General features: G+C 36.7%; 1 protein-coding gene across 5 annotated transcripts in view; it reads left to right on the top strand.

The window, feature by feature from the left end:
* OXR1 (oxidation resistance 1) overlaps nucleotides 1-24,540 on the top strand; it is a 563,019-nt gene that overhangs the window by 443,823 nt on the left and 94,656 nt on the right. The gene's annotated exons all lie outside the window — the stretch shown is intronic.

Genomic DNA, 24,540 nt, shown 5'->3' on the forward strand with positions numbered 1-24,540 from the left:
ATAGATATCACTCCTTCAGGTTAATTTTTCCTCAGAGTGCTTTAGCCTTGACTTAAGTTGCTGCTTTTTATTCTGTCATTTAAAAAAATATGAACTTCAGGTCAAGTAATGTTTTCATTTGATACTATGAAATACTGTATCAGTAGTACTTTTCTTTAAATTCATGGTTATTTAAAAAATTGTAGAAATGCTTTTAAATAATATAAAATCTGAAAACAGCAGTTATATTTACAACATCTGACAAAGAAGTGGACAGACAACAGGATGGGTTTAGCTGGACACTAGTATTAAGCAGAGAGGAATATATTTGAGCAAGGCCTAGTTTTATAAGTAGTCAGTTTATAAGTTTATATTTTCATGTCATGGTAACTTTGGCTTCCCTACGCAACCACTTAGGTAATGTGGTGAAGTGAGGATAGAATTGGCAAACCTAATTCAAGTACAGGCTATAACGCATTTTGGCCTAGGGCAAGTCACTTAACTGCGTACTAATACCTTGAAGTCTCTAAGACTAGAAGTGTAAAAAAGTTTGTAAATTCTTTGGTAGAAGTTTCTATACTGGAAGTTCCCTACAGAAGTGGAATCAAAGGTTCAGGGCAAAACAAAATGAAATCTTGTGACTATGGGAACTTGGCTAGAAATGTAATGAGGACCCTTTTTATTGTGTTTTGTTCTGGGGAATACTTTTTTAGAAGGAAACTCACAAGTCCTTCCATTCTAAAACAAAGCCTTCCATTTTGTGAGCACCATTATTTAGCCAGCAGGTCCATTTTCACTAACAAAAGCAAAACTCTGGAGCAGCAATGTTCTGTGCTTACGGATAGCATTAAAAATGCTGGTTGGTGATGATGATGAAAATTTTTCGTCAATCCTAGGAATTAATTACTTTATTAATTGAACAAATAAGTACTAGATAAAAACAAATGAATCAAATAAAGGTAACAGGGATAGTGAAAGAATTTGGAATGTTACCATTTAAGTATCAATTGAAGGCACAGGAGGTAGCTTATCTTAGAAAGGAGACTACCTTTGGGGAGGATAGGATAGCTGTCATCAACTACTTGAAGAGCTCTCAGGTGGAAGAGATTGGAAAGGCCTTGTTTTGCTTGTCGACTGAAGGGAGAATAAGTGACAATAGGTGGAAGTAGCAGAGAGGCAGGTTTTAGAGCAATTTTTGCAAAAATTTCCTAACAGCTTTGTCCAGAAGTATAATGATTGGCTGCCAAAAGTAATCAGTTGTCTGTTTCTATAAGTATTGAAGAGGAGACTTGAAGACTGTTTGTGGAAAGCTGTAAATTATATTATTGTTGATCTCTGTTTAGGATTAGATGGCCTCTGATGTCCCTTCCAACTCTGAGGTTGTGATTCTCCTTCTTGTCTGTAAATGAAGGCAGCTAGGTGGCGCAGTGGATAGAGTACCAGCCCTGGATTCAGGAGAACTTGAGTTCAAATGCAGCCTCAGACACATAACACTTACTAGCTGTGTGACCTTGGGCAAGTCGCTTTAACCCCATTGCCTAGCCCCCCCCAAAAAATAGTATCTGAGAAACTTGGGGCTTCTTGGGACATTGTCTCTTACGTTCATGGTTAGTCACGTCTTTGCTTTAAAAAAGCCTTCTCTCCCAGTGGTTGGTTTACTCATCAGGCTGGTCTGTTAACCTGCTGTTGTATCTTAGGTTTCTAGTTATACCATGTTCTTTAAGGGTGTGTTTCTTCGTTTTCTTAACTTCTCCCCATTTTGTTTGTGATAGCCTCTCTTCAGCCCTTCATTTGGCACATACTTTAGTATCTTGGAATTATCCATTCTCCAATTCTTCATAAATACATGTTCATTACGGCATGGTCCTATTAAAGTAGAATGAACATCACTGCCATACCAGCAGACTAGCTCCATTCTATGTCTTTTTTTTGTTGTTGCTGTTGGGGCGATTTTTTGGGGCCATTTTATGCTTATCATGATTAGTATATGGTAGGTTTTATCACAGTTTGGAGAATCCACAGGCACAACTATTTTCTGCCTTTTCATTGTTTTTATGACAATTCAGACAATTTAACTTTTTTTTTTTTAATAATCCAATCATGTATATGCCAGTGAGATGAAATTGTGCCTGTAGAATGAAGTTTGAATGTTGTCAGTATTTCCCTACCTGCTGGCTGCTGGGATGCTTGCTGCCTATCAGCATTCTTCTCCATAGGATAAGTGCCTACTTTCACTCTATTTTTGACCCTTTGCAATTTTGCTCCTGACCTAATCATTCAACTGAAACTGCTTTTTCCAAAGTAGTAATAATATTTATATGGCATCTAAGTGCTTTATAAATATTATCTCATTTGATCCTCACAGCAACCTGTGACATAGGTGCTGTTATCCTCATTTTACTGAAGAAACTGAGGCAAACAGAGGTTAAATGACTTGCCCATGGTCATGTAGCTAGCAAGTGTCTGAGGCCCAGTCTTACTGAATGTACTGTTCCACCTAGCCCCCTCCCTCCTAGTGATCTCTTAATTGCCAAATCTGAAAGCCTTTTCTCAATCCTTATCCTTTTTGACCTTTGCAACTTTTGATACTGCCTATCACCCTCTTCTGAATCCTTTTTTCCTTACTAAGTTTTCGTGCCACTGATTTCCCTGGTGTCTACAGTTTGACTGTTTTTTTGGTGGTCTCTTTTGCTTGATCTTCCTCCAGGTTACACACCAAAGCTTTGTCTGTATACTCATTTGGTGACCTCAACATTTCCCATGGGTTCAATTATCATTTCTATGCAAATGATCCTCAGATCTATTTATACATGCCTCATTTCTCTCCTGACCTACTGTCTCACATCATTAACCACCTTTTGGACATTGACATCTCAAACTCAATATATCCAGAAGACCCATCATTTTTCTTCCCAATCCCTACTTTCCCAGTTTTCCTGTTATAGTTACACATACCACTATCCTTCTACTTACTCGGATTCACAGTGTCAGCATTTTCCTCTTGTATGCATCTCCTCTCATCGCAAACAGACACCACCCTTGTGCAGGCCCTCATCAGTTCACATGTAGATTCTGCAGTAGTCTTCTGGTTGATTTCCTTCCCTCGAGTCTCTCCCCACTCTAGTGCATCCTCCACTCAGCTGCCAAGGTGATCTTTCTAAAGGGCAGGTCTGAGCATGTTTCTCTCTCTCTCTCTCTCTCTCTCTCTCTCTCTCTCTCTCTCTCTCTCTCTCTCTCACACACACACACACACACACACACACACACACACACACACACTCCTGTCTTTGTACTATCTCTTCTTTAATGGATTTCATTGTCATCTATAGGCAAATAACTTGCATATCTTTGTATGCAGTCCTAATTACTCTAGATCCAGTCATGCTTTGTCATCTTCCTGCTGGTTGTCTCTCCATAGAAGTTCTCTTTGGCCTCTCAAACTTAATATATTCCAAACAGAATGGAGTGGAGTGAGGCAGGGAGGGAGGCTATGGGAAAGAAGGAAGAGCATAAGCATTTGTGCATTGCCTACTATGTGTCAGGCACTGTGCTAAGGGCTTTTATAAATGCTATCTGATTTGATCCTTATAACAACTGTGGAGGAGGTAGATGCTATTATTATCCCCATTTTACAGTTGAGGAGACTAAGACAGAGAGAGGTTTAATGACTTGCCCAGTCAGAGTCACATGACTAGTAAGTTTCTGAGGCTAGATTTGAACTCAGGTCTTCTTTACTCCAGGCCCAGCTCTGTGATACCTCTGTTAAGAATACTCAAGTTTGCAGCCTTAAAATCATCCTTGGGGGCAGGTAGGTAGCAGAGTGGATAGTCTGGCTTTGGATTCAGGAGGACCTGAGTTCAAATGTGGCCTCAGATACATAACACTAAATAGCTATATGACCCTGGGCAAGTCACTTAACCCCATTGCCTAACCAAAAAAAAAAAAGAGAGAAAGGAAAAAAATCATCCTTAGGTCTGTCTTTCCCTCTCCATTTATAACCAGCTACTTATCAGGAGATATAATAATAATAGCTAACATTTATATAGTACTTTTAAGATTTGTAAAGCATCTGGTATCTCATTTGATGCTCACTACAGCTCTGTGAGGTATTATTATTATTATCCTCATTATACAGATGGGGAAACTGAGCACAAAAGATGTTACATGACTTACCCGGGATCTCACAGCTACTAAGTATCTGAGGCACCATTTGAACTCAGGTCTTCTTGTCTTCAAGTCCAGCATTCTATCTGCACTACCACCTAGCTGCCTCTATATAACAGTTTATTCACAATGTTTCACATCTGTCTCCTGTGGCTCCCTTCCACCTCCGATATGAAATGCAAAATCTTCTGTTTAACATTCAGAACCCCTTATAACCTAGTCTCCTTTCATCTTTCCAATCTTCTTACACTTTACTCCCTGTCATGAATACTTCAGTCCAGTAACGCTGGCCTCCTTGCTGTCCGACAAGACAAAACACTCCCATCTCTCATGCTCCATCTCTTGGCTCTGATCATTTTCTCTGGCTGTGCTCCATGGAATGCTCTCCTGTCTCATCTCCACCTGCTGGCAATACCAACTAAAATCCCATTTTCTACAGGCAGCCTTTCCTAACCCCTTCTTAATTCTAATGCCTTCTCCCCTTTAATTTTTCTTGTGTATAGTATCTTTGTATGTATTTGTTTGTTGTCTTTCATTAGAGTGTGAACTCCTTGAAGGCAGGAATGTCTTTTGCCTCTTTTTGTATCCTCAGCACTTAGTACAGTATCTGGCATGTAGGAGAAATATAATAAAGTTTACTTGACTGACTAGTGCTATACAGATATTACTGGATTTTGAGTCAAAGCACCTAGGTTTAAATCTCCCACCTTCTACAGGTAGCCTTCCTCAACCCCACTTAATTCTAGTGCCTTCCCTTTGTTAGTTATTTCCTTTATATCCTGTGTATGGCTTTTCTTTGTATATATTTGTTTGCATATTGTTTTCCTCATTAGATTGTAAGCTTCTTGAGGACAGGGACTTTTTTGTATCCCCACTGCTTAGCACAGTGCCTGGCACATAATAGGCACTTAATAAATGTTTATTGATTGATTCTGTCTTCATTCTTTTTATTTGTATTCTGTAGGCTCTTTAATTTTATGTAGTCAAAATTGGCTATTTTCCCGTTTCTGATGCCTTGTTTGGTTAAGAATTATTTCACTAGACCAATTATGAAAAGGTACCTGATGTTCAAGTCATATGACCTCTGTCTCAGTTTCCTTATCTGCAGAATAAGATAATAGCTCAGGGTTGTTGTGAGGATTAAATGAGATAACACATGAAGTGCTTTGCAAATCTTAAAACGTGAATGTTATTGTTATTACTTGTGATTACAAAATAAAGAGATTCGAGAAAAATGGGGTGAAGGGTGACAAATTTTGCTTTATTACATAGTTCTGTTGTATCTGTGCTCTATTGCCACATATATTTAGCAATCATTGCCTCCTTTGGATGCTTGTAACTTTTCTCTAAGTGAATGTATATTAACTACTTTAAAAAAAAACAGGAAATTTTAGCTTGGGTAGATTAGAATATTGAGATTCTCCACTGTTTGACAAATTTATATTTGTTCCCTACGTAAAATGTTTAAAGCAATTGTTCTATTTTTCTTTAAATCTCTTTTTTTCCCTCTTTCTGTGCTCATTCAATCCATATGATAATATCAGACCATACCAGTTTTTAGTGTCTCCAAGATGGATGCTTCTACTCATATACTTTGTGTATCTTAATACTAACGTGTTTGATTAATAGATTCTCACTGTCTGAGAAATGTTCATGAATATTTTGGGGGGGAGGAAGGGTTGTCTAGACGAGTTCCCCAGTGAGGAACTTCACCTCCCAGCAAAGCACCTGCTGCAGTTTTTATAGTCTTGGACAGTTTCCTAGAGTACCAAGACATTAAGTGTATTCTCAGAGCTGTGTATGTGTATCACAGGGTGATTCAGCTAGTATGTGTTAAATGGCAGAAATCCACGTCTTCTTGACTGAGGCTAGCTTTCTGTTTGCTGTAATCATGCTGCATTATAATGCATACAAATGGGAAATAAAAGGGAATAATGATTCATCTTTCTTGACAATTTTAGTTTTAGATGTTAATTCGTATTCTTTATTTCCTTTTCCTTATCTCCTTATACCTAAATTGTTCTAATATCCTGATCTGATGGCTTTCCTTCCCTTCAGCAAAAGAGAATGAATATTTCCATATCAATTATCTACTTTAATTTGACCTTGTTTCTTTGTCTTTAACATTACTAGCCTACTTTTAAATTTATTAAAAACTTTTAAAAAAGCAGAAGGCAAAGCATCTTGTCATATTTATGACAGCTATAAGTCTTGCACTTGCAGAAAAGTGAGTTTATCATTTTTCTGTAATGTGGTTGAAAGAACTTTAAGTAATTCAGTTCAGTAAACAGATAGTATGGTAGCTGGGAAGAGTGTAGGATTTGGAGTCAAGACTCTGGGTTTGAATCCTAGCTTTCTACCCTTATTTATCTGTATGACCTTGAACTTACATAATTCATTAACCATTTGCTGTGGTCTTTCAAAATCACTGTCAATTAAATCTACACATCCTTGTCTGGTGACTTGAATTCATTAAGCGCTGCTATGTTCTTTATTAACTGTATTTACTTATACCACTAATGAAAAAGTAGGGAACTCTGCTCACTGTTGCAAAGTAAAGCTAAGTCTGACTTACTACGCAAGTTTCCTAGGAAAAGACTAGCCCAGAGTTAACGCAGCTAGTAAATGCTATAATTTGAATCTAAGTCGTCTTGACTTCAAGTGCAACATTCTATCCATTAAATTTTAAAGTCTCAGTTTCTGTAGATCTCTAGACATTATGCTTTTCATAACACAGCTTAAAGATTGCGTTAGCTTTCTTGATTTCCATACCAAGTAGTTGACTCCTTTTGAAATTGTAGTCTACTAAAAGCCTTCAGTTTTCACTTTTAATTTCCTAATATCCTTTTGTTCTGTTTTTCCTAGCTGAAATATCACTTGCTTTGTTAGAAAAAATGAGCAGAATAAAAGTTGAAAAGTTCTGTCATTTTTCCATCATCTATTTTCACAGTCCCAAGCAATTTTCAGTCCTGTTCATTTTAAAAAATTTATTTAGTATTTTTCCCCTGTTTACATTTAAAAACAATTTTAAACATTCATTTTAAAAACTTCTGAGTTCCAAATTCTCTCCCTTCCTCCATTCCCCCCCTACTCCATTGAGAAAGCAAGCAATTCAGTATAGGTTATATGTCTGTGGTCATGCAGAACATTTCCACATTAGTCATATTAGTCATGAAAGAAAAATATACACTAAAAACCCATCAAAAATAAATTTTAAAAATTATGCTTCAGTCTGTATTAATACACCATCAGTTCTTTCTTTGGGGATGGATAGCATTTTTCATAAGTCCTTCAGAGTTGCCTTGGATCATTATATTGCTGAAAATAGCTAAGTCATTCGCAGCTGATCATCTTACAATATAGCTGTTACTTTGTACACAGTACATTTCACTTTGCATCAGCCCATGCAAGTCTTTCCAGGTTTTTCTGAGAATAACCTGCTTATCATTTCTTACAGTACAATGGTATTCCATCATAATCACATAACACAACTTGTTTAGCCATTCTCCAATTGATGGGCATCCCCTCAATTTCTAATTCTTTGCCGCCAGATAAGAGCAGCTATAAGTATTTTTGTACATATAGGTCCTTTTCCTTTTTGTTTTTTATCTCTTTTGGGATACAGACATAATAGTGGTATTGCCCTACAGGTCAAAGGGTAGCCTTTTGGGCATAGCTCCGAATTGCTGTACAGAATGGTTGAAATAGTTCACAGTTCCACCAGCAGTGCATTAATGTCTCATTTTTCCCACATCCCTGCCACCATTTGCCATTTTCCTTTTTTGTCCTATTAGTCAGTCTAATAGGTATGAGGTAGTACCTCAGAACTGTTTTAATTTTCATTTCTCCAATCAATAGTGAGTTAGAGCATTTTTTCTTATGGCGATAGATAACTTTGATTATTTCATCTGAAAACTGTTCATATCTTTTGGTCATTTATCAATTGGGGAATGGCTCTTATTTTTGTAAATTTAACTCAATTCTCTATGTTTGAGAAATGAGGCCTTTATCAGAGAAACTTGCTTCAAAATTTTTTTCACAGTTACTATTGCTAATGGTGTTTCCCTCCATCCTATTCTCCACTCCTTGTTTATGTTATTCTCTCTCTTCTTTTACCCTGTCTCTCCTCAAAACTGTTTTTCTTCTGACTATCCCCTCCCTGAATCTGTCCTTCCTTCTATCACTCCCTTCTTCCTATCCACTTCTCCTATTTTCTTGTAAGGTAAAACTGATTTCTGTACCCGATTGAGTGAGTATGTTATTCCCTCTATGAGCCAGTTCTGATGAGCGTAAGGTTCACTGAATCCTCCTCACCTCCCCATTCTTCCCCTCCGCTGTAAAAGCTTTTTCTTGCCTCTTTTATATGAGATAGTTTATCCCATTTTACCTCTCCCTTTCCCTTTCTCCCACTACATTCCTCTTCATCATCCCTTAATTTTATTTTTGTAGATATCATCCCTTCATATTAAACTTACATCTGGGCCCTCATACACTCCTTCTACCTGCCCTAATAATGAGAAAGTTCTTGTGAGTTACAGGTATCATCTTCCCGTGTAGGAATGTAAGCAGTTTAACTTTTATTAAGTCCCTTATGATTTTCTTTTTCTGTTTACCTTTTTTATGCTTCATTTGAGTCTTGTATTTGAAAGTCATATTTTCTATTTAGCTCAAATCTTTTCATCAAGAATTCTTGAAAGTCCTCCCTTTCATTGAATGTCAATTTTTTTCTCCCTGAAGGATTATACTCTCTTTTGATAGTAGGTGATTCTTGATGGTAATCCTAACTCCTTTGCCCTCCAGAATATCATATTTCAAGCCCTCCAGTCCTTTAATATAGGAGCTGCAAAATCTTATTTTATCCTGACTGTGCCTCCGCAGTACTTTAATTGTTTCTTTCTGGCTGCTTGCCAAATTTTTTCCTTGAATGGAGAGCTCTGGAATTTGACTATGATATTCCTGGGAGTTTTCATTTTGGGATCTCTTCTAGGAGTAATTGGTGGATTCTTTCAATTTCTATTTTGCCCTCTGGTTCTAAGATATCAGAACAGTTTTCCTTGATAATTTCTTGAAAGATAATGTCTAGGTTCTTTTTTTGATCATGGCTTTCAAGTAGTCCAGTAATTTATTAACTATCTCTCCTGGATCTATTTTCCAGGTCAGTTGTTTTCCTAGTGGGATATTTCATATTGTCTTCTATTTTTTCATTCTTTTCATTTTGTTTTATTGTTTCTTGATTTCTCATAAAGTCATTAGCTTCTATTTGCTCAGTTCTAATTTTTAAGGAATTATTTTCTTCAGTGAGCTTTTGTACCTCCTTTTCCATTTGGCCAGTTCTACTTTTTAAGGAGTTTTTTTCTTCAGTGAGTTTGTGTGCCTGTTTTTCCATTTGGCCAATTCTGCTTTATAAAGCATTCTTCTCCTCATCGGCATGTTGTACCTCTTTTACCATTTGGCCTGGTCTGTTTTTAAAGTGTTATTTTCTTCAGTATTTTTTTGTGTCTCCTTTACCAAGCTGTTGACTTGTTTTTCATGATTTTCGTGCATCACTCTTATTTCTCTTCTCCTCTACCTCTCTTCCTTGAATTTCAAAATCCTTTTTTAAGCTTTTACATGCCCTGAGACCAATTCATATTTTTCTTGGAGGCTTTGGATATAGGAACTTTGACTTTATTATCTTCTTCTGAGCATACGTTTTGATCTTCCTTGTCACCCTTGTAACTTTTCTGTGGTCAGAATTTTTTTTTTTGTCGTTGGCTCATTTTCCTAGACTATTATTTGACTTTTAACTGTTTGTTAAAGTATGGCTCTGCTTCCAGGGTAGGAGGGTGCACTGTCCCAAGCTTTAAGGGTTTTTTGCAGCTGTTTTCAGAGATAGTTCTAGGGACCTATATGTTTTCAGATCTTCTGTGACAAGCTTTTAGCCTTCTTCCCAAACACTTTCTGTTTCTTCTTTCTGTCCAAATGATGTATAGTATATGTGGATGACTATATTATTTGTTTCTGTTCCATTCATCTTCATCTTAATGTTTTCTCCCTAGTTCCTCTATTTCTTCACCTCAGTATGTTAATAATATGCATCACTGCCCCTCATCTTTATGACTATGCTATTTTTTCTTCATAATTATTTTATTTTTAGTTTTCAGCATTCACTTCCATAAGGTTTTGAGTTTTAAATTTTCTCCCACTTCCCCCCCTGATGGCATGCAATATGATATAGGCTGTACTTATACATTCATATCAGACATATTTTCCCATTAGTCATGATGTAAAGAACAATTAGACCTAACGGGAGGAATCGCAAGAATGACGCAATAAAACAAAACAAAGGAAAAGGAGAGCAAATGATGTGTTTCTATCTGCATTCTGACTCCATAATTCTTTCTCTGGGTGTGGATAGCAGTTTTGCATCATGAGTCCTTTGGAGTTGTCTTAGACCCTTGAAGAGCCAACTGTGCTCTTTTTAAAATACGAATTGCAGATACTCTTCCAGAGCCATATTTCTTTCAAGGATCGCACCCCACGAAATTAGTCAACACTTAAGTGCTTAATAAGTTTGCAGCATTACTGAGGCCTGGGAATATTAATACAAACAGAAAAAAGATAATCTCTGCTTTAAAGGAGTTTACATTTTTATGTAGGAAATGTGAAAGTCCACTATCATTCGATAATTCATATAGATAGTAACACTCTAGAAGTAGAGATACTTGAAATTTCATCAGGAATTTGCTTAAATTGATGCAATAAGAATTGCTCAGCAGATCCACATCTGCCATCTGAGACTATTCATCCAACGCTGGGACCATTTTCCTTAGGTCTTTATTGTGCCAAGACAGTTAGAACCTGCTTTTCTTTTTCTTGATGTTTTGGATTTCTTCCATGGGCCTTGTGCTTCTTCAGTTTCTAGAACATCTCATTTTACCAGTTTAATGTAAGACACAAAGGTTGGTCCTTTGCCTTAAGGACTTTACCTTCTTCCTTATACTTCATATTTGTATGTAAACATCTGAAGCTATGTTTTTATTGGTGACTTATTTCTTGGATTATATTGCCTGTGAATTTCTGTAGATCTTTACTGCAGTTCTTACTATGTAGCTAGTCTCTCTGGTATCTACCTTTGTTGGGGTGTGTGTGTGTGTGTGTGTGTGTGTGTGTGTGTGTGTGTGTGTGTGTGTGTGTGTGTGTGTGTGTGTGTTTATACCTATATCGCTTTCTCTCATCATAGCCCACCACTGCCACCATTTGACAACAGGCAATTACAACTTCACAAAACTTAAGTGAAAACTAAGTTTATTACAAGAGAAATGAACATGCATGTTGAACCCAAAGAATTCACAATCCATACAGAATTTTGCATTTTTATAACAACAGGACAAAAGAAGGAGACACCAGAAATCTCCATCTAAAGGGAAGTGGATTGGGAAGGGGAGAGGTGCAGTAAAGGTGGGAAGAGAACAAAACTCCTCCTGAAGGGGAGGAGCAAGGCAGTGGCAAAAACTGCATTCTTTTGCCTTGGGAGCTGCTAGACTATGAAGATAGGATGGTCTGCATATCTACATGGGTCCCAGCTGCACAAGCAGTTTCTCAGCCTAGCGCAAACTGTCTGGCATCTGTCTTGACTTCCAAGGACACCCAGGGATGCAAATGATAAATTGTATCATCTGGAGGGGTGGGGGTCCTGTCCTTCACAGATTTAGGGCCTCCTGCATGCTTTGGGTCCAATGTTTCTGGAAAACATGGCACTCAACAGGGGACCCCTTAATAGTCCTTAACTGTGTGTGTATGCGTGTGTGTGTGTACAATATATATATACACACACGCATACTTCTGTGGAGAGGTACATGCACACATATATGGAGGGAGGGAGAAAGAGATTCAGCTTTCTTTGTCATCCTTTTCATATTAAAGCTCTTTGCAATACTACAAACATCCTTCATCAGCCCTTGTTGGATGCACATTCTTGGTCAGAAGTGTCTAATTACTAAATTTTAAACTATACCCCAATTTAAATGCCATTCTCCAGACACCATCTCTGCAACCAGCTGTTCACTTTTCCCATAGAAGAACTCAAAAGATGTTTGCTGAATTTAATTATTTAATAATAATTGTGGTGGTACAAGTGGGAGGTTATACATTAAGTGTTTTGGTTTTGTTTTGTTTTGTTTTTAAATTAATAGGAGTTTATAACTCCTAGAAACTCCTGAGAGAATTTCCATGGGGTCATAGACTTGTAGCTTTCCCCAGTCTTAAAATTTAAGTGTTTCCATCTATTTTTAATCTGCCTTGCTACAGATGAACTGAGTTCATGTTTCTTCAAGTTAAGGTTGATAGCTTGGTGGAGAGAAGGAAGTGAGGCAAGATGAAACTAGTGGTGGTTGAAGGGGGAGGTTGCAAAGTTCTGTCCTGGATAGATTCTTTAGCAATTCTTTAGTTACAGGCATCTTCTTAAATAATGTCATTCAGTTTCTTTGCTCTCTCTGTGATAAAACATGTATTTTATCTCTTGATAAAATAGATATAATTTTATCTAGTCTTTTGACCTGCCTATTTTTGAGGCCTTAGAAATTATGAAAATCAGTATTGTTAAATGTGTGCCCTTTGGATAAATAAATGTCAAACTGTGCTAGAACTTTTTTATGGTTCTGTGTGAAGTTGCATACTGTACTTGTTCTTTAAGTAGATGAAGTTCTTTGGTAGATGAAAAGTAATAATTTGATTTGCCTATTTGAGTAAATATCTTCTGTCATTAATTTGGCCCATGATTACGTAAAAGAAAGGATTTCAGTCTCAGAAAATTTTTTTGATGAGAATATTGGGATTCTTGGGGAACCTGTGGGTACTCCTTTGAACGGTACCCATGTTCCCCTGTGCATCTTCTACATAGTCGCATCATAAATTAGAGGAGCAAGAGAAAATATGGATCTGTGGATAGGGGAAGAGTTCATGACTAAAAGTGTGCCAGTAAGCAACCACACAAAATAAAATGAACAATTTTGATTATAAAATTTGAAGGGTTTTGTATAAACAAATCAAATGTAGTACAGATTAAACAAATCTTTGCTGCAGATTTTTTTGTAAAGATCTCATGTCCAAATTGATTGAAATGATGAGACTAAGAGACATACTCCAATAGATAAATGGTCAAGTGATATGAACAGGTAGTTTTAAAAGGAGGAGAAATCCAGCCTATCCGCACTCATGAAAAAATGCTCAAAATAATTAGGTAAATGCAAATTAAAGCAACTTTGAGGCTCCATCTCATACCTATCAGACTAGGAAATAAGAAAAAAAAGAGAGAGAGAGAAATGAAATGTACATTGTTGGTCCAGTCGCTCTGGAAAGCAATTTGGAACTTTGTTCTGAGAATTACCAAATGGTGCATGTCCCTTAACTCAGTTATACCACTTTTTAAAAAAAAAATTTATATAAATTTATTTATTTTTTGTTTTCAACATTTACTTCCACAAGATTTTGAATTCCAAATTTTCACCCCATCTTCCCCACCCCCCACCCCAAGATGGCATGCATTCTGAATATCCCTTCCCCTAGTCTGCCCTCCCTTCTTTCTCCCCCCCCATCCCCTTCCTCTTCTGTTTTCCTGTGGGGCAGGATATATTTCTGTACCTCATTTCCTGTATTTCTTATTTCCCAGCTGTGTGTGGAAACATTTTTTTTAAACATATGTTTTTAAAACTTTGGGTTCCAAATTTTCTCCCTTCCTCCCACCCCACATACCCTCATTGAAAAGGCAAGCCACTCAGTACAGGCCATACATGTGCAGTTATGCAAAACACTTCCATAACAGACATGTTGTGAAATACTAACTCTGTTTCCCTTAATCCTATCCTGCCCCCACCCCAATTTATTGTGTTCTTTCTTTTGACCCTGTCCCTCCTCAGAAGTACTTCCTTCTGATTACCCCTTTCCCAGTCTTCCCTTCTCTCTATCATCCCCCTGCTCTCTTGTCCCCTTCCTCCCCTATTTTCCTGTAGGGTAAGACAGATTTCCATACCCAATTGAGTGTGTATGTTATTCCCTCCTTAAGCCAAAATCCTATGAGAATAAGATTCCCTCATTTCCTCTCACCTTCCCCTTTTTCCCCTCCACTGTAAGAACCTTTTCTTGTCTGTTTTTTTTTGTGAGATAATTTCCCCCCCCCCATCTACCTCTCCCGTTCTTCTTCTAAATGTTGTGTTATCTTGATTGTGTTTCCACAGTACTTGAATTGTTTCTTTCTGGCTCCTTGCAATGTTTTCTCCTTGACCTGGCAACTCTGGAATTTGGCTGCAATATTCCTGGGAATTTTCCTTTGGGGATCTCTTTCAGGAGAAGATCGGTGGATTCTTTCAATTTCTATTTTGCCCTCTGATTCTAAAATATCAGGGCAGTTTTCCTTGAGAATTTCTTGAAAGATGATGTCTAGGCTCTTTTTTTGATCATGGCTTTCAGATAGTCCAATAATTTTTAAATTCTCTCTCTCCTGGATCTATTTTCCAGGTCAGTTGTTTTTCCAATGAGATATTTCGCATTGTTTTCTAATTTTTTATTGTTTTGGATTTGTTCTACTGTGTCTTGATTTCTCATGAATCACTGGCTTCCAATTGCTGTATTCTAATTTTTAAGGAAGTATTTTCTTCAGTAAGCTTTTGGACTTCCTTTTCCATTTGGCTAATTTTTCTTTTTCGGGCATTCTTCTCCTCATTGGCTTTTTGGACCTCTTTTGCCATTTGGGTTAGGCTATTTTTTAAGGTGTTATTTTCTTCAGTAATTTTTTGGGTCTCCTTTAACAAGCTGTTGACTTGTTTTTCATGATTTTCTTGCATCACTTTCATTTCTCTGAGCCATACTAGCAAAGTGAAGAGGAGCAAATCACTTAACCTTGAGTGGCCTCGTTCTTAAGATACTAAGTTAGAGGGAAGCTGCAATCCAGTATCCTTAGAGATGGCGTACACACAACTCTTTTCCACATGGATGAAACTACAGGTTTATATAAAACAAAAACACAAGAAAAGTCAAATTACTGCAGACCAAACTCTTAGTTGTGGTCATCAAGCACTTAGACATTTCCAAAAGCTAACACGACAAAATGAATCTCATTACTTTATAGTCACATTATTTTATTGAAATGAAAGAGAGAAAAAGTAAGTTCTGATACCTATACTCAACATAAAGCTGATTTTCATTACTTTAGAATTTGGGGGGTTTTTTTGGTGAGGCAGTTGGGGTTATGTGACTTGCCCAGAGTCACACAGCTAGTGAGTGTTATGTGTATGAGTCCGGATTTGAATTTAGGAAGATGAGTGTTCCTGACTCTAGGCCAGGCACTCTATCCTAGCTGCCTCTGGAACAGATTAGGGGTAGGGAAAGTACTGCCAGTAACATTTCTTTTTCTAGTTTCTAATCCCAATAAACCAAAAAGAAAGAAGTTATCATAATGGCAGAAACTTCTATGGAGATTTTCAAAAGTCCTGAAAATATACAGGTAGCTCCTTATGTGCTGCTTGGGGGCTCTTCCTTCAGTGCCTATGTATTGGTGCAATCTAAGTAATTCACACTAAAGATTGAACGAGTGATAATACACTTCTCTAGTAAGGTCAGTGAAGACATTCTTGAACTCCAGGGGATAACTTCCTCTTGCCATATAACCTGGAAAATTTCAGTCAGTGGACCCCCTACCTTGTAAACCAGGTGCTTTGCCACAGGAAAGGAACCTAATGACATTCATAACCTCTTCTTCAGTCAGAACTTCATCTAGGGAGGGATTGACTTCAACTTGAGGTAAATGGTCAGTGGCTTCTAGCATTGATTGATGATGGTATGTTGAGAACATTATGGAAGTGTTCAGCTCATCTCTCTAGGATCATGTCCTTGTCACTAATCAATGTAGCTCCATTAGCACTGAATAGTTGAGATGCACCATAGGTCTGTGGCCTATACATAGCCTTCTGGGTATCATAAAAAAAACATTTTAGATTGTTACTCTCAGCATAAAACTGAATTTCATCTGCCTTCTTGCTGAGCCAAGAATCCTGCATCTCTCTAAGCTTTGCTCGTACTTTACTTTTGATGGAATTAAATGCTGCCTTCTTAGAGATCGATGAACTATCCTGGTAAACCCTGTGGAGTTCTCAGTCACCAATGGAATGAAACAAAGCTGTGTGCTTGCTCCCATGCTTTTTAAGTGTTTTCAGCCATGTTGTCAGGTGCTTTCAATGAAGATGAACATGGCATTGAGGTCAGCTACCACACTGATGGTAAATTCTTCAACTTGAAAAGATTGTAAGCCAAGATCAAAGTGGGAGGAGTATTGGTGCATGATTTTCTGTTTGCAGATATCAGTGCAGCCTCTGAAGCTGAGATGCACCAAAGTATGGAGTGATTCTCTGCTGCTTGTGTTGATTTTGGCCTAACAATTAATACCAAGTGAACCAAACGATCCAACCATTTTGGAGAGCAGTTTGGAACTCTGCCCAAAGGGCTATAAAAATATACATATCTGTTGACCCAGCAATAGCACTTCTAGGGCTGTATCCCAAAGAGATCATAAAAATGGGAAAAGGACCCACATCTTCAAAAATATTTATAGTGGCTCTTTCTGTAGTGGCAAGGAATTGGAAATTGGGGGGATGCCCATCAGTTGGGGAATGGCTGAACAAGTTGTGGTATATGAATGTAATGGAATATTATTGTGCTATAAGAAATGATGAGCAAGTAGACTGCAGAAAAACCTGGAAAGACTTGTATGAACTGATGCTGAGTGAAGTGAGCAGAACCAGGAGAACGTTGTACACAGTAACGGCCACGTTGTATGATGACTAACTTTAATAGACTTAGCTCTTCTCAGCAATGCAAGGATATAAGACATTTCTAAAAAGTCTCATGATGGAAAATGTTATCTACATCCAGAGTAAGACCTATGGGATTTGAATGCAGATCAGAGCATACTATTTGCTCTTATTTGTTTTTACTCTGTTTTGTTTTCTTCTTTCTTGTGGTTCTTCCTATTGGTTCTAATTCTTCTTTATAACATGACTAATGTGAAAGTATGTTTAATAGGGAAAAAAATTGTTATAGCTTTGTCTTGCAAAAAAATAAAACAAAATAATTAACACCAAGAAAACAGAAGTGCTCCATCAGCCACCACCACACCATCCATACATGGAACCATCAGTTACAGCAAATGGAGAAGTTTTGAATGCTATGGGTAAGTTCACTTACTTTGGTAGTGTACTTTCTAGGGATGTACACATTGATAATGAGGTTGATACACACATTGCCAGAGCTAGCTCAGTATTTAAGAGGCTCTGAAGGAAAGTATGGGAGAGAAGAGGTATTAGACTGACTACCATACTGAAGGTCTACAGAGCCTTTGTGCTGACCTCATTGTTGTATACCTTTGAAACCTGGACTGTATACCAGCTCCGTGCCAGGAAACTGAATCTCTTCCATTTGAATTGTCTTAGGAAGATTCTGAAGATCACCTGGAAGGATAAGATACCAGACACTGAGATCCTTTCTCAAGCTAAACTGCCAAGCATTCCAACTCTGCTTCAGAGAGCGCAACTCTGGTTTGAATGTAAAACGTACACTTGCCAAAAAGACTATTTTATGGAGAACTCACACAGGGCAAGTGTTCACATGGTGGTCATAAGAAGCGATGCAAGGACACTCTCAGGGTCCCCTAAAAACTTTGGAATTGATTGTGTGACATGGGAGACACTAGCTTAGCACCGCTCAGCATGGCGTACCCACACCAGAAAAGGTGCTGTGCTCTATGAGCAAAGCAGAATTGAAATAGCTCAAGGGAAATAGAAGATATGCAGACTTAGAGAATCCACCCCAAAGGTTCTCACAGACTATTTGTGCCTGACCTGTGGTAGAGCATTTCTAGCTCGTATTGGTCTGATCAGCCGCAGACACACTAAAACTTGACTCTAGCATAGTGGTATCATTTTGGTCCTCTTTGAAAATGAAGGGCAACAGCAACAAGGAAATTTTTCAAATCCAACTGAATCCGTGTATGTGGGAAGTACTACTTACCATATAGATACCCAAAAGCCTGGTTAATATGATTGCTGAGTTACAGTCGATAAGTTTTTTTTTTTAAATCCTAGAAACTAACTGGCAGGACTCGAAAAACCACAAATATAGACCAGTTTTCAAAAAGGAGAAGATGTAATGTGTGGGCCCCCACCCCCCCAAAAAAAGCGTGTTTCACTCCAATTCATGGTAAAATTAATTAGAGAGTATTTATAGAGGATATTTAAGGGATCATAGGATCATGGATTTAAAACTGTTTGGACCATAGTGGGCCTCTCTCTAGTACAGTAGTGTCAAACTAAAATTGGAACAAGGGCCATTAAAACCATATATAAGGATTCCTGCAAGCTGGCATGTTAAAGAGAATAGTGCACAAGAACACTTGGAAGAAAAAATTGTGGCCAGATTCTGTAGAACCTTGAATGTCTACTGTAAAGTTCATTGACTATAGTCAGTGAAAAATGGTTAAAGATTTTGAACAGGAGACTGGCATGATTAGCACATTATTTTCAGAAGAATTACAAGGTGGTAATAATTAATAGGCAAGAAAGGTAGCTTAGTGTCATGCAAAACTGCTTGATTTAGAGTCAAGAGTCCCTGAAGAGAAATCCTAATAAATACTACCTGAAACACCTGGAATAAATCACTTACTTTTCTGTTCCTGTTGACTGATCACTATAATTTAGAGTTGGACTAGATAATATTCTCTATTTTTTTATTTTTATTTTTAAAGGTAGAGAGAAGTTGGAGGTAGGCATACTGCAGTAATCTAGACCTGAGATGAGTGCTCATAACTAGGTTTTGCTTTTGGGAATAGAAAAGGAAGGATGAATTAAGAGAACTATTGGGAAAAAAAAATAATCCTTAAAAAAAAACAGGAAAAAGAAAAAATGATTGACCATAGACTGATGAAGGAGATGTCAAAGATAGCTTCAGATTCCTAAATGTGGGTGACATTGGAGGATTGGAAAAAAAATTTCAGGGAGGAGCACTGTGGCATGGTAGAAAAAACGAAGTCACAAAGCCTGAGTTCAGTCATTGGTATTGATTCTTGCTTTATGATTGTGGACCAGTCACTTAACCTCTGTGATTGTTTTTTCATCTTTACAATGGGACTGATAGTAATTACAAGTTTTGTTGTGAAACCCATATAAACCTTAAAAACATGAATAATAGTAGTTGTAGAGGATCATAAATTAAGGTGTGAGAGAAACCAGTTACTTCAATAAAAAAGGTTGGATGATTCAGCAAGGATATTTTAAACCAGATTCTTGCATTAAAATGTGAGAAATTATGCATGATAACTTATGATTCCATGATTATGTACAATCAGTATGTTGATTATTACTACAGTCAGTTTGGTGTAATTTTCACATTTATTTTTCACATTTTCCTCTTTTTTGAATATGTGTATTCTTTAATTCTTAGAACTTAGAATTCTTTAGAACTATTTACTAAATCTTTTAAAATATTATTTTACATAGTTGTATTCACTGCATAAATCATTTTACTTTTTTCATTCTACATCACTTTAGAGAGTTGTAGGTTTTTAGAGTTACACCTTTTACTGAAGGGAGCAAAGGATTATAGAGAGCATCTGGTAAATGGCCTTTAAATGGCCTTATTTTACACATGAGATAACTGGAGTCCAGAGAAGTTTAGTGACTTTTCCAAGGTCACACAGAAGCAGTAAGTAAGAGCCAGGATTCAGATTCTTTTCACTCCACTGTAGTGCCTCTCTCATTTTATGGACGAGGAAACCTAGAGAAGGAAAGATGATACAATGGTGTATTTAAAGAACTCTAGAGAGTCAACTGAAAATTAATTGAAACAGTAATTTTTACAAAGTTTCAGAAGATAAAATAAATCAACACAAATCATTATTTTGTGTAAAATCCACTGGGAAGTAGTAGAAAAATTGAAATAAAATAACTACAGAATGTGTAAAATATTCAGGATACTGTCTATATATGTTACAACAATATAAATAAATTTATAGAACATTGTGTATAGAAATAGACATCCATAATAAATATTAATTTCTCATAAGTAATATGAGTCAGCCTAATAAGGGACAACACTGTATAATTTAATTTACTTATTCAATGCCAACGTATTGCTTTATAGAATTAGAAAAAAAAATTATAATGAGGCACAAAAGGTCAACAATATCAAGGGATATCGTGGGGGGAAAGTATGAATGAAGGGGACTAATAGTACCAGATTTCACACTGTACTACAAAGCAGTAATTCTCAAAATAATTTGATTTTCTTAAAAGAAAATGGAACAATCTGTGGACTGTATTAAGTATACAATATACAGAAGCAAATGAACCTAGTAGCTTGATGTTTGATAAACACAAAGACTTCAGCTACTGGGATAAGGACTCACTATTTGATTAAAAAAAAACTGCAGGAAAAATTAAGACGACAGAATGTAAGAAATCATATTTGGACTAACAACTCACACTGTATACAAGGCAAGTCGTTATTAAGCTCTTACTATATGCCAGGCACATACAAGATAAGCTCCAAATGGAAATGTGACCTAGATATAAAAGGGCACATCACAAACAAATTAGAGAAGCAAGGAAAAAAAATTATCAGAAATAGGGATAGAGGAAAACTGTGTGATCAAACAAGGGATGAGATATCACAGAAAATAAAATAGATAATTTTAAAACTAAGGTTAAAAAGGAAACAATTGGGAAAATATTTTCAATTAAGGTTTACTTTCCAAGTTATATGAGGAACTAATTTAAATTTATAAAAGAGCCATTCTTTTTTCTTTTTTTTATTAATTTATTTTGATTTATCAACAATCACTTCCATATGCTTTTTTGAGTTTAAAATTTGTCTCCCCCTTCCTCCCCACCACCCTCCCCAAGACGGTGCACAATCTGATATAGGCTATACATATGCATTCCTATTAAACATTTTCACATTAGTGATGTGGTAAGTATGAATTAGAACCAATAGGAGGAACCACCAGAAAGAGGAAACAAAACTCAACAGAAGAGGAAAAAAAATAGAAAATGGTATGCTTCTATCTGCATTCAAATTCTATAGTTCTTTCTTTGGATGTGGATAGCATTTTCCATCATGAGGCCTTTGGAGAGGTCTTAGATCCTTGCATTGCTGGGAAGGTTAAGTTTATCAATATTAGTCATCGCACAACGTGGCTGTTATTGTGTACAACGTTCTCTTGGTTCTGCTCACTTCACTCAGCATCAGATCATACAAGTCTTTCCAGGTTTTCCTAAAGTCAACCTGTTCCTCATTTCTTGTAGCACATTTAATATTCCATTACATTCATACATCACAACTTGCTCAGCCATTCCCCAATTGATGGGCATCCTCTCAATTTCCAATTCTTTGCCACCACAAAAAGAACTGCTATGAATATTTTTGTATATGTGGTTCCTTTTCACATTTATATAATCTCTGGGATATAGCCCTAGCTATTGCTGGGTCAAAAGGTATGCACATTTTGCTAGCCCTTTGGGCATAGTTCCAAATTGCTCTCTAGAATGGTTGGATCATTTCACAACTCCACCAACAATGTGTTAGTGTTCCAGTTTTCCCTCATCTTCTTCAACATTTATCATTTTCCTGTTTTGTCATGTTGGCCAATCTGATAGGTGTGATGGGTACCTCAGAGTTGTTTTGATTTGCATTTCTCCAATAGTGATTTAGAGCATTTTTTCATATGACTATACATGACTTCAATTTTTTCATCTGAGAACTGCCTGTTCATAGCCTTTGACCATTTATTATTTGGGGAATGACTTGTATTCTTATAAATTTGACTTAATTCTCTATGTGTTTTAGAAATGAGGCCCTAAAAGAGCCATTCTTTAGTTGACAAATAGAGACAGTGTATGAGGACTTATAATGCTACCAGCTCTGGATTGGTGGAAGTGGAAGATAGGGTTGGAATTCTAGAATGTGGCCCATTTCTTCTCTGCCCACAACTCCTACAACACCAGAAAATATACGATAAATGTGGCACTTTCCCTTGAAAAGGCCTGAAGTTTGCTTGTGGAAGTGAGAGTCAAAAAGGTTATAATTTCTGATTTATTGAAGTGATGAAAGGAAGGTTGTATGCAGTGGATGGAAATGTAACTGTATTTTGCCATATTGCGTTTCAGAAAGACAGTTCCATCCCAAGTCCTCTACCAGCAGTATAATATAGTAAGCCCTTTTCTCGACAGCTCTGCGGCCAAGTGGCACAGTGAGTAGAATGCTAGGCTTGGAGTCATGAAGACTTCATCTTCCTTGAGTTTAAATCTGGGCTCAGACACCTATTAGCTGTGTGACCCTGGGCAAGTCGCTTAACCTTGTTTGCCTCAGTTTCCTCATCTGTAAAATGAACTGGAGAAGGAAATGGCAAAGCAATCTAGTATCTGCCAAGAAAACCCCAAATAGAGTCACAAAGAGGTCAAATATGACTGAAATGACTGAACAACTACCAACATTTAATGTTTTTGTCTTTGTTATTGTAACAGGTTCAGGATTGTAGATCAGTTGGTTTTATTGTCATTTCTTGATTGTCAGTTTGAATAATTTTTCAGGTAGTTATAGGTATTTTGCTCCTTTTTTTTTTAAAGGTACTTGGGGTTAAGTGACTTGCCCAGGGCCACACAGCTAGCAAGTATCAAGTGTCTGAGGCTGGATTTGAACTCAGGTCCTCCTGACTCCAAGGCCAGAGCTCTATCCACTGCACCACCTAGCTGCCCCTTATTTTGTTCCTTTTAAGAACTAAAGTAGTAATTTTGCCTTTTGGAGTTGGTAGAAACTTTCTACGTTACTTTTCATACTTTGTTACTTCAGTGCATAATGGGGTTTCAAAGGTGATAAATTAAATACCAGCATCACATTCCTGAACCTTAGAAACTCAAGAATTGTGTGGAATTTGGTTTGCCTAAGCAAAAGAAATTTTTAGATTCTGGCAGAGGTTCATTATTAAAATAATTCCAGGAAAACATAATATCATTTAAAGTAATCTGGAATTTTATCTTGTATTTTGCAGTGTTGAAAAAATATTAAAAGCATTGTTTTCTGAAGCATATCATCAGCTCCCTCTGCTGGCTGTGTAATGGTAGCAGCCAACTTTATTTAAGTGTGCTTTTTGTTCAAAAGAGAATTTGAGCAACCACAGAGTAGATACAGCACAGTCAAAATTGTTTCTGTAATAGTAGTGACAGTTTACTGAGACAGACCCAGTTCCTTTGTCCAGTTAACCCTTCATGTCAAATGTGTCAGTAGAGGTTATAGTTCTTTGATTGTGACCATTAGCATATGTGGAACAATATATTTTTTAATCAGTGCAAGGCTTTCTGGCCTGGATTTCAACTTTATCAGTGCCATGTTTGATGAACAGCTGAGCTAAGTAATCCAGATATGCATTAAGTTTTGTAAGGATCTATGTAAGTGAAAGTTATTTAAATATTACTGTCAGTTCAGTTCATAAGATTAATTGGACTAAAGGGAATGAGCACAAATATTTACCAAATTTTTTAATTTGGGACAGTTTGTAGACTATAATCTTATTTTTCCTCAAAAATTCACATATTCATTTATGTTTTTGAGGGAAAATATCACCATGCTTTTTAAATATATACTTATTTTGTTTTTAGCATACAATGTTGATTATCTTTTCAGAAGCACATTTTATTACTGTTTTCAAAGTGATAATTAAGATGAGTGGAACAAGCCTTAGGAAGGTATTGCTAATGTATTGATAACTATGAAATTACTCATTAAATGAAGATACTGAAACATAAAATACAATAACATAAGATATAATAAAGTATTATAGAGGTTTATATTGAAACAGCTATGCAGAGTTCTAAACCATTGGGATCCTAAGTTCTAATTTCAAGATAGTCATCAATTGAAAAGCAGTTTTAGCAGAATCAAAATGAAGATATAAGTATGTTTTCATGATGAAGTTTGCACATATTATTTTACCTTGTCATGTCCAGAGAATAATTTAATTCTTTAAAAATAAGCCTATAATGGGAGTTATATCTTTAATTAAATCTCACCTGAAGAAATGTAGAAATTGCCTGCTGTTAAAAAGCACTGAAGCATATGCTACATGGGACAGAAACAATTAGAAACATTGACTCTCTAAATAGACATTGAGGTAAAAGTTGTTGAAAGAGAAGGTCAGTAATTTTAGATTTAATTTCTTTTCTGCTGATGGGTATTTGTGTGGTTAATTGATCTTAGCTGTCTCTGTGGTTCATACTGATCAACTCCTAAAGCAAGAAGAGGAGTAAATTTCTGATTTCTACAGGTGGCTGTCTGAGAACTTGAGTACCGCATGGAACAAGCAAACTGGTGAATTAGCTG

This window comes from Phascolarctos cinereus, unplaced genomic scaffold, assembly GCF_003287225.1.
Source record: "Phascolarctos cinereus isolate Bilbo 61053 unplaced genomic scaffold, phaCin_HiC Scaffold_4;HRSCAF=312, whole genome shotgun sequence".
NCBI classification, from domain to species: domain Eukaryota; kingdom Metazoa; phylum Chordata; class Mammalia; order Diprotodontia; family Phascolarctidae; genus Phascolarctos; species Phascolarctos cinereus.